This window comes from Cebus imitator, unplaced genomic scaffold (genome assembly GCF_001604975.1).
Source record: "Cebus imitator isolate Cc_AM_T3 unplaced genomic scaffold, Cebus_imitator-1.0 Scaffold501, whole genome shotgun sequence".
Lineage (NCBI taxonomy): Eukaryota > Metazoa > Chordata > Mammalia > Primates > Cebidae > Cebus > Cebus imitator.
This window is the reverse complement of record NW_016107816.1, coordinates 936567-946590: the sequence shown is the minus strand read 5'-3', so window position 1 is coordinate 946590 and position 10024 is coordinate 936567. Positions and strand designations below refer to the sequence as shown.

The following is a 10024-nucleotide window of genomic DNA, read 5'->3' as shown; positions in this document are numbered from 1 at the left end:
TCACGTGATCCACTCACCTTGGCCTCCCAAAGTGCTGGGATTACAAGGTGTGAGCCACCGTGCCTGACCTACACATGTCTCTTTTATGCAGGCCTGCATTATGTTTTTTGTAGGGCCTGTGCACTTCTGACTTGTGGATCTCTTTCTTCATTTAAAAAGAAAAATGTGATTTTATTTTTTAAAATTTTTTTTGTAGAGACCGGGTGTCATTATGTTACCCAGGTAGGTCTTAAACTTCCGGCCTCATGCAATTCTCCTGCCTTGGCCTCCCAAAATTCTGGGATTACAGGCATGAGCCACCAAACCTCGCCCCCGAAATTGTATTTTATGAATGCATTGATACATAGAAATATTTGTTAATATTATATGTTAAGACATTTACATCCACCTAAAAGTTTATTCTTTTTCTTCTGATTCTGAAAGAAAATGAACTTTTCTGTGGGTCCTGGAAGTATGGTGCGCCCAGGTGCTGTGCGTGCTGCGCCTGCGTGATGAGCACGTCGTGCTAACATAACCTGGTTTCCGCCTACATTCAGTACCTGGGGGACGTTAAAAAATAGCTTTGTTTGGGGCTTCATTCAAGGCCAATTAAATCAAAGTCTCTAGGGGTGTGGCCTAGGCATTCTATTTTTGGCTTTTTTTTTTTTTTTTTTTTTTAGCATCGCACAGATCCATTTATTCATGCCATGAAGTAAACGGTACTCATACAAGTGTACAGTGGTGGTCCACGCGGCCCATCTAACACGGCTTGCTGAAATTTACAGGCAGACCGACGTTTTCTTTCACAGGTACTCCAGGTAAGCTGGTTAATGATGATCACGAGCAGACGCTGCAGCTTTCGCAGCCTTATTTCTTTTATCGGCGGCATGGAGTTTATAAACGATGAAGCCCATCAGCCCCATTCCTACCCAAATCTCCTGGTAAACTTGGGTCTAGTAGGGTTTCAAGGGAAGCCACATATTTTTAATAAAATTTTGAAGCATCTTGGAGCAGGAAAGACAGCTCAGGGCTTTGGCATTTTTTAACGTTCTCTCAGGTGACTCTAACGGGCAGCCAGAATTGTGCTCCTGGCTCTAATAGAATTTTCCTCACAGGACCTTAAGCTTCCCAGCAGCAAACGCTCTTGTTTTGTTTTTCTTTTTAGATTATCCTTTGAGGCTGGAGATGGGCCACTGTTCTACAGATCCATATTCTAAGCACAGGACCAGACTGTGTTTTCTATCAGAGAAAATCCACCTGTTTATATCACAGCTGGGCAATGTTTTTGAAATGTTAACCACAAAATCCCGCACCTTCTGCACTTCTTGCCCCACCTCTCCTTTCCAAGCCTCTGCTCTTGCAAGCTGCCTGGAGGGGGAGCAAAACAGGGCGGAAGGCGGAGAGAAAGCAGTTGTAGATCATTTCCAAAGCCTCCGGGCTTGGAGGTCTCCAGCCCCAGACAAAAGTTTGGGCAATGTGAGGCTCACCTGTGAGATTTGATCTGAGAAACTAGAAGCTCTTATTCCAGACTAGGGGGAGAGAAGGCTATGGAGGTGGTGGGGCAAGGCGATGCTGAAGAAGCCATTAAAACAGAAAAAGGAAAAAAATCCGGTTTCCCCGCACGCAGGCACCGGGGCCTCAGCCAGCCTGCCACAGGCTGTACCAGCCTTCCTTGCCTGGCGAGGCCTTCCCTTCCCTGCAGTGAGCCCATCGCCTGGTGGCCTCCTGGGAGGGGAACACCCACTTGTGCCCAGAGATTTTACACATCCCCCATCTCCTGCTCCTGGGGACTCCATTCCCCCCTTACAATATTCCAGAACATTTTTAAACCCAGAAGAGAGTGGAGCTGTGGATACCTTGCTTTAATAAGACAGCCTGGCCTATTTTCATAGGATTAAAAGATTTTTAGAAAACAAAGAAAAAATGAAAGCTAACTCCCACAAACGTAATACAATTTATGTTTTAGCACCTTAATGAATTCACACCAGAGAAAGAAGTAACCATTCAGCAATAAAAGTCAGACATCTCAGAATTATAATGCCCTCAATTGATAAAAAAAAAATGGCAGAGAACATTTTAGGAAGGAAAGTGACCTATATTTGATATGATGTGGACAGCTAAGAAGTATGACACTAAGGGACATATAAAACAACAGCATAACATAACACACTGAATTTGGCCGAAACATTCTCTGGTAAGGGAGCTCTTTGGATCACACACCATCTACCTTAATTACATACCTTCCAAAAGATGGAACGCAACAGAAAGAGTGTAATTTTAATGAGCTTGGAGGGCTATAAAATAGTTACCTTGTTACAAACTTTGGTTTTATACACCAGCAGGGCACAAGCTATTTGTTCTCTGTTTTAAATTGTGTTTGCATAAAACAACATTGCTATGGAGTTGCAAAGAATGATAAAATGGGAAGAGATTGTTCAAAAGGGGTTGTTACCACTGAATGTGGCAGCTGAGAAGTCAGAGGTTGCCTGGTACCTCCATTTTTTTTCTTCACCTGTTACTATTTGAAGGAGAGGTACTTAATAAAATTGAGGAGGTTGGAAACATGGTGTGCTGAGAAAATCTTTCTGGAGATGGATACTGATGGTGGTTACACAATGATGTAAATGTACTCGGTGCACTGAACTGTATGCTTAATAATAGATTCACTGGTAAATTTTATGTTATGCAGATTTTACCACAATTTTAAAAAAGAAAGAAAGAAAACAAAAAAGAAATAAGGAGCTCCTGGGCTCAGGTTACAGAGAAAAACAAAAAACGAAAAGAAAAACATTCTGCTTATGATTTTGATTGTATGTGTGTACACATACATACGACAAAAGGAAGAAAAGAGATTATTTTTATTTAAAAAAGTTTTCTAGGCCGTGCATGGTAGCTTGCACCTGTAATCCCAGCTACTTGGGAAACTGAGACAGGACAATCACTTGAACCCGGGAGGCGGAGGTTGCAATGAGCCAAGATCCTACCCACTGCACTCCAGCCTGGGTGACAGAGTGAGACTCTGTCTCAAAAAGTATACATACAGGCCGGGCGCGGTGGCTCAAGCCTGTAATCCCAGCACTTTGGGAGGCCGAGGCGGGTGGATCACGAGGTCAAGAGATCGAGACCATCCTGGTCAACATGGTGAAACCCCGTCTCTACTAAAAATACAAAAAAAATTAGCTGGGCATGGTGGTGCGTGCCTGTAATCCCAGCTACTCAGGAGGCTGAGGCAGGAGAATTGCCTGAACCCAGGAGGCGGAGGTTGCGGTAAGCCGAGATCGCGCCATTGCACACCAGCCTGGGTAACATGAGTGAAACTCCATCTCAAAAAAAAAAAAAAAAAAGTATACATACAAATAAAACACAAATGAAGTATGGTATGGCATGTCCATACAATGTAATCTTATTCAGCATTAAAAATAAATGAGTCATCAGCTATGAAAAGACATGAAGGAAACTTAGATGCATATTGCTAAGTGAAAGAAGCCAGCCTGAAAAGGCTGCATATCATAGGGTTTCAATAGTGTCATTCTAGAAAAAAACAAAACTATAGAGACAGATAAAAGATTAGTGATTTGGTTGGGTATGGTGGATCATGCGTGTAATCCCAGCACTTTGGGAAGCTGAGACGGGCGGATCACCTGACGTCAGGAGTTCTAGACCAGCCTGACCAACATGGCAAAACCCTGTTCTACTAAAAATACAAAATATTAGTCAGGTGTGGTGGCTCATGCCTGTAGTCTCAGCTACTCAGGAGGCTGAGGTAGGAGAACTGCTTGAACCTAGGAGGCAGAGGTTGCAGTGAGCTGAGATAGTGCCACTGTCTCCAGTCTGGGTAGCAGAGTGAGGCTGTTTCAAAAAACAAAACAAAAACAAAAAAACCATAGAACTTTACAGCACAAAGTGTAGACTTTAAGTACACAGATTTTTAAAAGTTTGTATGTTGGAAGGTGGAAACTGTTATGGACTAAATGTGTCCTCCAAAAATTCCTATGTTGAAGCCCTAACCTTCAATGAGACAGGTTTAAGAGATGGGAACTTTGGGAGGTCCTTAAGGTTTAGATGACGTCGGCAGGCTAGGGCCCTCGTGTTGGGATCAGTGCCCTTCTAAAAATAGGAAACCAGTGTCTGAGTCACATGGCGAGGATATGGCAAGTAGGCAGCTGCCTGGAAGTCAAGTAGTGGGACCTTATTGAGGACTGAGTCTACTAACACCTCGTCTTGGACTTCCCAGTTTCCAGAGCTGTGAGAAATAAATGTCTGTTGTTTAAGCCACGAAGTCTTTTTTTTTTTGAGACAGAGTTTCACTCTTGTTACCCAGGCTGGAGTGCAATGGCGCGATCTCGGCTCACCGCAACCTCCACCTCCAGGATTCAGGCAATTCTTCTGCCTCAGCATCCCAAGTAGCTGGGATTGCAGGTTTGCGCTACCACACTGAGCTACTTTATGTATTTTAGTAGAGATGAGGTTTCACCATGTTGCCCAGGTTGGTCTCGAATTCCTGACCTCAAGTGATCTGCCCGCCTTGGCCTCCCAAAGTTGTGTTGCCCAGGCTGGAGTGCAGTGGCATGATCTCAGCTCACTGCAAACTCCATCTCCCAAGTTCAAGTGATTCTCCTGCCTCAGCTTCCCAAGTAGCTGGAATTAAAGGCACCTACCACCACGCCCAGCTAATTTTGTATTTTTAGTAGAGACGGGGTTTCACCATGTTGCCCAGGCTGGTCTCAAATTCCTGGCCTCAAGTGATCTGCCTGCCTCGGCCTCCCAAAGTGCTGGGATTATAGGTGTGAGCCACTGCGCCTGGCCTCATTAGCTAATGATTTTGAATAAGTTAGGTATACATACGTGCCCTCACTTTCTCATGTCTAAAATGGTAATGATATAAAAATAGTAAATACCTCATAAAATAATTACTATTTATTTCATTGTAAGAAACTATGAAATAAAATATCTTTGCCTTTATGAACTATAAGGTGATTTAGTTTTTAGTGGTTTTGGTTTTTGAGACATGGTAATACATTTACATAATTTAAAAAGATGAACGTAGAGAAGTCTCACTCTCACTCTGCCCCGTCCACACATTCCTCGTCTGGTCCTGGGTAAGTAACAGTTTTTATTCATTTCTCATTTATCTTTCCAGTGCTTTTATAAGCAAATACAAGCAAATTAAAATATAAATGCTTATTTCTCTCACCTTCTTATGGAAAAGAAGCATACTATGTACACTTTCTGACCCTCAATTTTTTTCAACTTTTCATTTTGAAATGATTTCAGACTTGAAAATAACTTGGAAAAGTGGTACAAAGAATTCCCATAATTCTTCACCCAAATCTCCCAAGTGTTGATGTCTTACATCACCAACAGTACAATGATCAAAATCAGGAAATTGGCCAGGCGCACACCTGAAACCCCAGCACTTTGGGAGGCCAAGGCAGGCAGATCACTTGAGATCAGGAGCTTGAGACTAGCCTGGCCAACACGATAGAACCCTGTCTCGACTAAAAATACAAAAATTAGCTGGGTGTGGTGGCACCCACCTGTAATCCCAGCTATGCGGGAGGCTGAGGCAGGAGAATTGCTTGAATTCAGGAAGCAGAGGTTGCAGTGAGCTGAGATGTCACCACCACACTCCAGCTTGGATAACGCAGCCAGACCCTGTCTCAAAAAAAAAAAAAAAACCCACCAGGAAATTAACATACAGACAATACTACTATATAATTGACAGAACTTATTAAATTGTCACTAATTGTCTATCTAATTTTCTGACTTCCCCTTTCTTCCTCAGGAGACACTCAGGATCCCACACTGCATTGAGTTGTCAGATCTCCATGTCTTCTCCCATCTGTGATATTTCCTCCGCCTTTCCTTGTATTTCATGATCTTGACACTTTGGAGGAATACTGGTCAATTACTTTGTAGAATCTCCCTCATTTGGAGTTTATCTGATGTTTTCTCAAGGTTAAATTTAGGTTATCCATCCTTCGAAGAATATCACAAAGGTAATAAGCCCTCTATGCATCCTATTAGCGGGATATGAAGCCTTATGTCCTACCACAGGTGTTAACCGTGGTCACCTGGGTAAGGCTGTGTCTGCTGGGTTTCTCCACTGCAAAGTTACTATTTTTATCGTTCTTCTTCAAGAGCCACTTTTAACCTTTTATTAAAGGGTAATTAATAAATGTCTTGGGAGAGATATTCTAAAGTTATTCAAATATCCTGATTCACCTCAAATTTTTGCCCAGTCATTTTAACATCTATTAGTAGATTGTACCTGTAATAATTATTACTGCAGTATTAGCCTAATAGTGATTTTCTATTTCCCTTATTATCATGATTTCCTCATTTAATATTATAAGTAATTGAAATTCTATCTAGAGATTTGCTGTCCTTTGTCATCCATTTGTTTGCTTGTTTATGAGTATGAACTCATGGATATTTATTTTATGGATTATAATATAATACCATCCTTATTTGTTTTACTGCTCAAATTGTCCCAGCGTGGCCACTGGGAGCTCTTTCAGGTCAGCTCCAGCACGCTTGTGACATGCCGCATCCCTTCAAGAGCGTTTCCTTGCATTCTCCCATTTCAAGATGTCCCAGGCTCTTCATGTATTTTCCCTGCCTAGGACTTGCAATCAATCCAGGGAGGTCTGGTTCCTTTTATTTAGAAACAATCTGGGCACTGAGTGTGTTTATTGTTGCTGGATGTCATTGCTTCCAGGGCTTCACATAGAACAGAGTTTGAAATAATACGTATGTATACTAACCCATACACATCTGTATTTCTGTAACTATATACTCATAAAATTTTTAAAAAGCAAATTGATACTGTGAAATCTCGGATTCTAATCCAACATGATAAGCCTCATTCTAGCCCCACTTCCTCTTGTTTGTAACCTCTTTGGCGGTGAGAAACCTGGCCTTCAACATCTCTAAAGCATTTACAGCTGAACCTTGAACAAGGTGAGGGTTGGGATACCACTCCTATGTGGAGTCAAAAACCCACAGATAATTTATAAAAAATTTTAAGAGAGTCTTGATCTGTTGCCCAGGCTGGAGTGCAGTGACATGATCATAGCTCACAGCAGCCTCAAACTCTTGGGCTTCAGCGATCCTCCTGCCTCAGCCTCCCAAGTAGCTAGGACTACAGGCACGCGCCTGGCTAAAAATCCACATGTAACTTTTGACTCCCCATAAACTATTAATACTAATAGCATACTGTTGACTAGAAGCCTTACTGTTAACTGTTAATTCACATGTATCTTGTGTATTATATTATATATTCTTAAAATACAATAAGATAAAATGAAATGTTCTTAAGAAAATCATAAAGCAGAGAAAATATATGTACTGTTCATTAAGTGGAAGGGGGTCATCCGAAAGGTCTTCATCTTCATCGTCTTTACACTGAGTAGATGGCAGAGGAGAAAGAGAAGTTGGTCTTGCTCTTGGGGGTAGCAGAAGTGGAAGAAAACCCTTGGATAAGTGCACCCTTGAAGTTTAAACTTGTGTTGTTCAAGGATCAATTATACTTACTTGTGCAGCTTTAGTATACAAAGTAGCTGCAGAATTCCTAAACCCCTGTAAGAAATTTATTAACCATACAGTATTTGCATATCAAGTCAAAACCCTATTTTCCCAAGGTACTCAGGTTGGCTCTTTTCTTCCCCACCCACTTTAGTGTGGTTATGTTATTCATCTGTATTATGGTTGGGTTCATTTGGTTTTTTTTTTATTTTTAAGAGATGGGATCTCTCCCTGTCACCCACACTGGAGTGTAGTGGCATGATCTTGGCTCACTGTAGACTTAGCCACCTGGGCTCAAGTGATTCTCCTGCCTCAGCCCTCGAGTAGCTAGGACTGCAGGAATGTGCCATCGTGCCTGGCTAATTTTGTATTTTTTATAAAGACAGGGTTTTACCATGTTCCCCAGGCTGGTCTCGAACTCCTGGCTCAGACACTCTGCCTACCTCAGCCTCCCAAAGTGCTAGGATGACATGTACAAGCCACCGTGCCCAGCCTGGTTGGATGTATTTGTAGCAGTTTGTGTTCCATTTGGGGCTCCCAAACATCTTAACTAATTTTTTAAAGTTTACATTCAGTAAAATTCACTCTCTGTAGTTTGCAGTTCTATGGGATCTGACAGTGTATAGAGTCATGTGTATACACCAGTCATGTAACAGAACAGCTACATCAGCCCCCAAAATCCCTCACGCAGATCCTTCATAATCAACCCACAACACACACACAGACACACACACATACACACACACACACACACACCCTATTTTTGGCAACCACTGATCTGGCTTTTGTCCCTATAGTATTGCCTTTTCCAGAATGTCACATAAGTGGATTTGAATATGTAGACTTTGGGGTCTGGCTTTTCTCACTTAGCAAAATACATCCATTGTACTCTCCAGGTCACAATCCACTGTTATTATTTATCTTACTGCTTAGATTCCCAAGGTTTCGCTGTTTAGAGCCATTTCAAGCTGGCTCCTGTGATCTTCTGACATGCCCTCATCACTTATCTAGCATTTCCTTACTTTCAGGCACCTCAAGCTGGTTCAGGATCATCTCGCACTTTCCCTTTCCCAGCCCTGGAGTCCTCACCCTGTTTTTCCAAGGAGTGGTGGAAGCCTCGAGAATCCCCCTCCAGTGGGCAAAACAGCGCACTCCACAGAAGACCTGGAGAGAAACTCACTCATCCACTGCAGTGTACGAGAGAGAAGAGAGAGGAAAGAGCGGTTCTCATCAGAAGGTGGCCAGGTGGAGGGGCTGAGTGCAGACGGGGGGGTAAAATAGAATTCGAGCTGGTGGTTGTACATACCAGCACTGGCACCATGAAGCATCTATGGCTTCTGTGATTCCCAGCAAGATTTCCAAACAGAATTGGGCATAAAAGGCTAGTCAAGGTTTCCAAATACCATGCTAAGCCTAGGATGCCCCCTTTCATCTTGATATGTAGTCTCATGCCTTTATACCAACCGTGTTCCCGCCTCCCTGCCATTAACAGCCACAGCAGAGAAGCCGCATTCATTGACTGAACCCTCACCAATTCTGTCAGTTGCCTCAGTTAAGGAATCCCTTGATTTCTCCCCAAAAACTTTTATAACTTGTTTTTAAAACATTTTTGACACCCCTTAGCTAAAGCAGTTTGTATCAGGGGCAGCTGTGACAGTCCCCTGGGGTTGCAACAGGAATGGTGTCCGTGGATTGCAAGAAACACCTAGCTAGCAGTGGGCAGCTGGCAAGCTATGCCGAAGGAGGGCCGTTTCTCCTTTGAAAGCAGAACATCTCTTCCTTCAGGCTGTGAACAGTTAGCCATGGCGGGGGGGTGGGATTTTACTTTGGCAAGCAAGGTAGCTGTGGGATTGGGCACTCACTTGGCATGGCAGCTGCGAAGGGGGAGGAGTCGGTGGAACTGGCTAGGACTCATGCTCCGAGGACACACACAGACCAGGTCAACCTGCCCTTTAGCGGCTGAGGCCAATGGTTGTGGGTGAGGCAGGGACGCCAAGTGGAGCCTGGGGGTGAAGGACTGCAGTGGGAGTCCTGCTACTGTAGGTAGCAGGAACCACACTGGGTGCCTCAATGCCTGTTAGGGTGCCCTGCCTGCCCACACCTGCCTGCCAACACCAAAGACCAGATCCCTGACCAAGGCTGCAGTCCCACTGCTGTATCCCCAGATGCCCTTGCAGTCATTCATAGTCACTTTGGGTGAGATGCATTTGTCAGTGAGACTGATCCTGGTGTATTCCCACATTCCAAGCATGATGCAGAAGCCTTTGCCCCCAAGAGCCTGCCCCTATGAGGCTGACAGTGGTTTGGATGAGACTCAGGTGCCTGGGTCTTTATAATAAGCCCCGTCCTGGCCGACTGCTCCCAGTGTGCAGAGACCAGGAAAAATCACCCTCTCCGCCGCTCCTGCAGGTCCAGCACCAGCCTTCCTTGCTGAGTGGGGACAGCACCCTGTGAGTTTCAGAGCGGCAACAGGCAGCGGGCCAAGGGTATGCTCCAAAGTCCTAGTTCTTAGGGCAAG

At 43.8% G+C, this 10024-nt stretch overlaps 1 pseudogene across 1 annotated transcript; it reads right to left on the bottom strand.

The window, feature by feature from the left end:
* Positions 1-664: 664 nt before the first annotated feature.
* On the bottom strand, positions 665-983 carry LOC119468833 (annotated as a pseudogene). The gene has a single exon (XR_005197604.1). The product of XR_005197604.1 is annotated as an ATP synthase subunit ATP5MPL, mitochondrial-like (transcript).
* Positions 984-10024: the final 9041 nt, after the last annotated feature.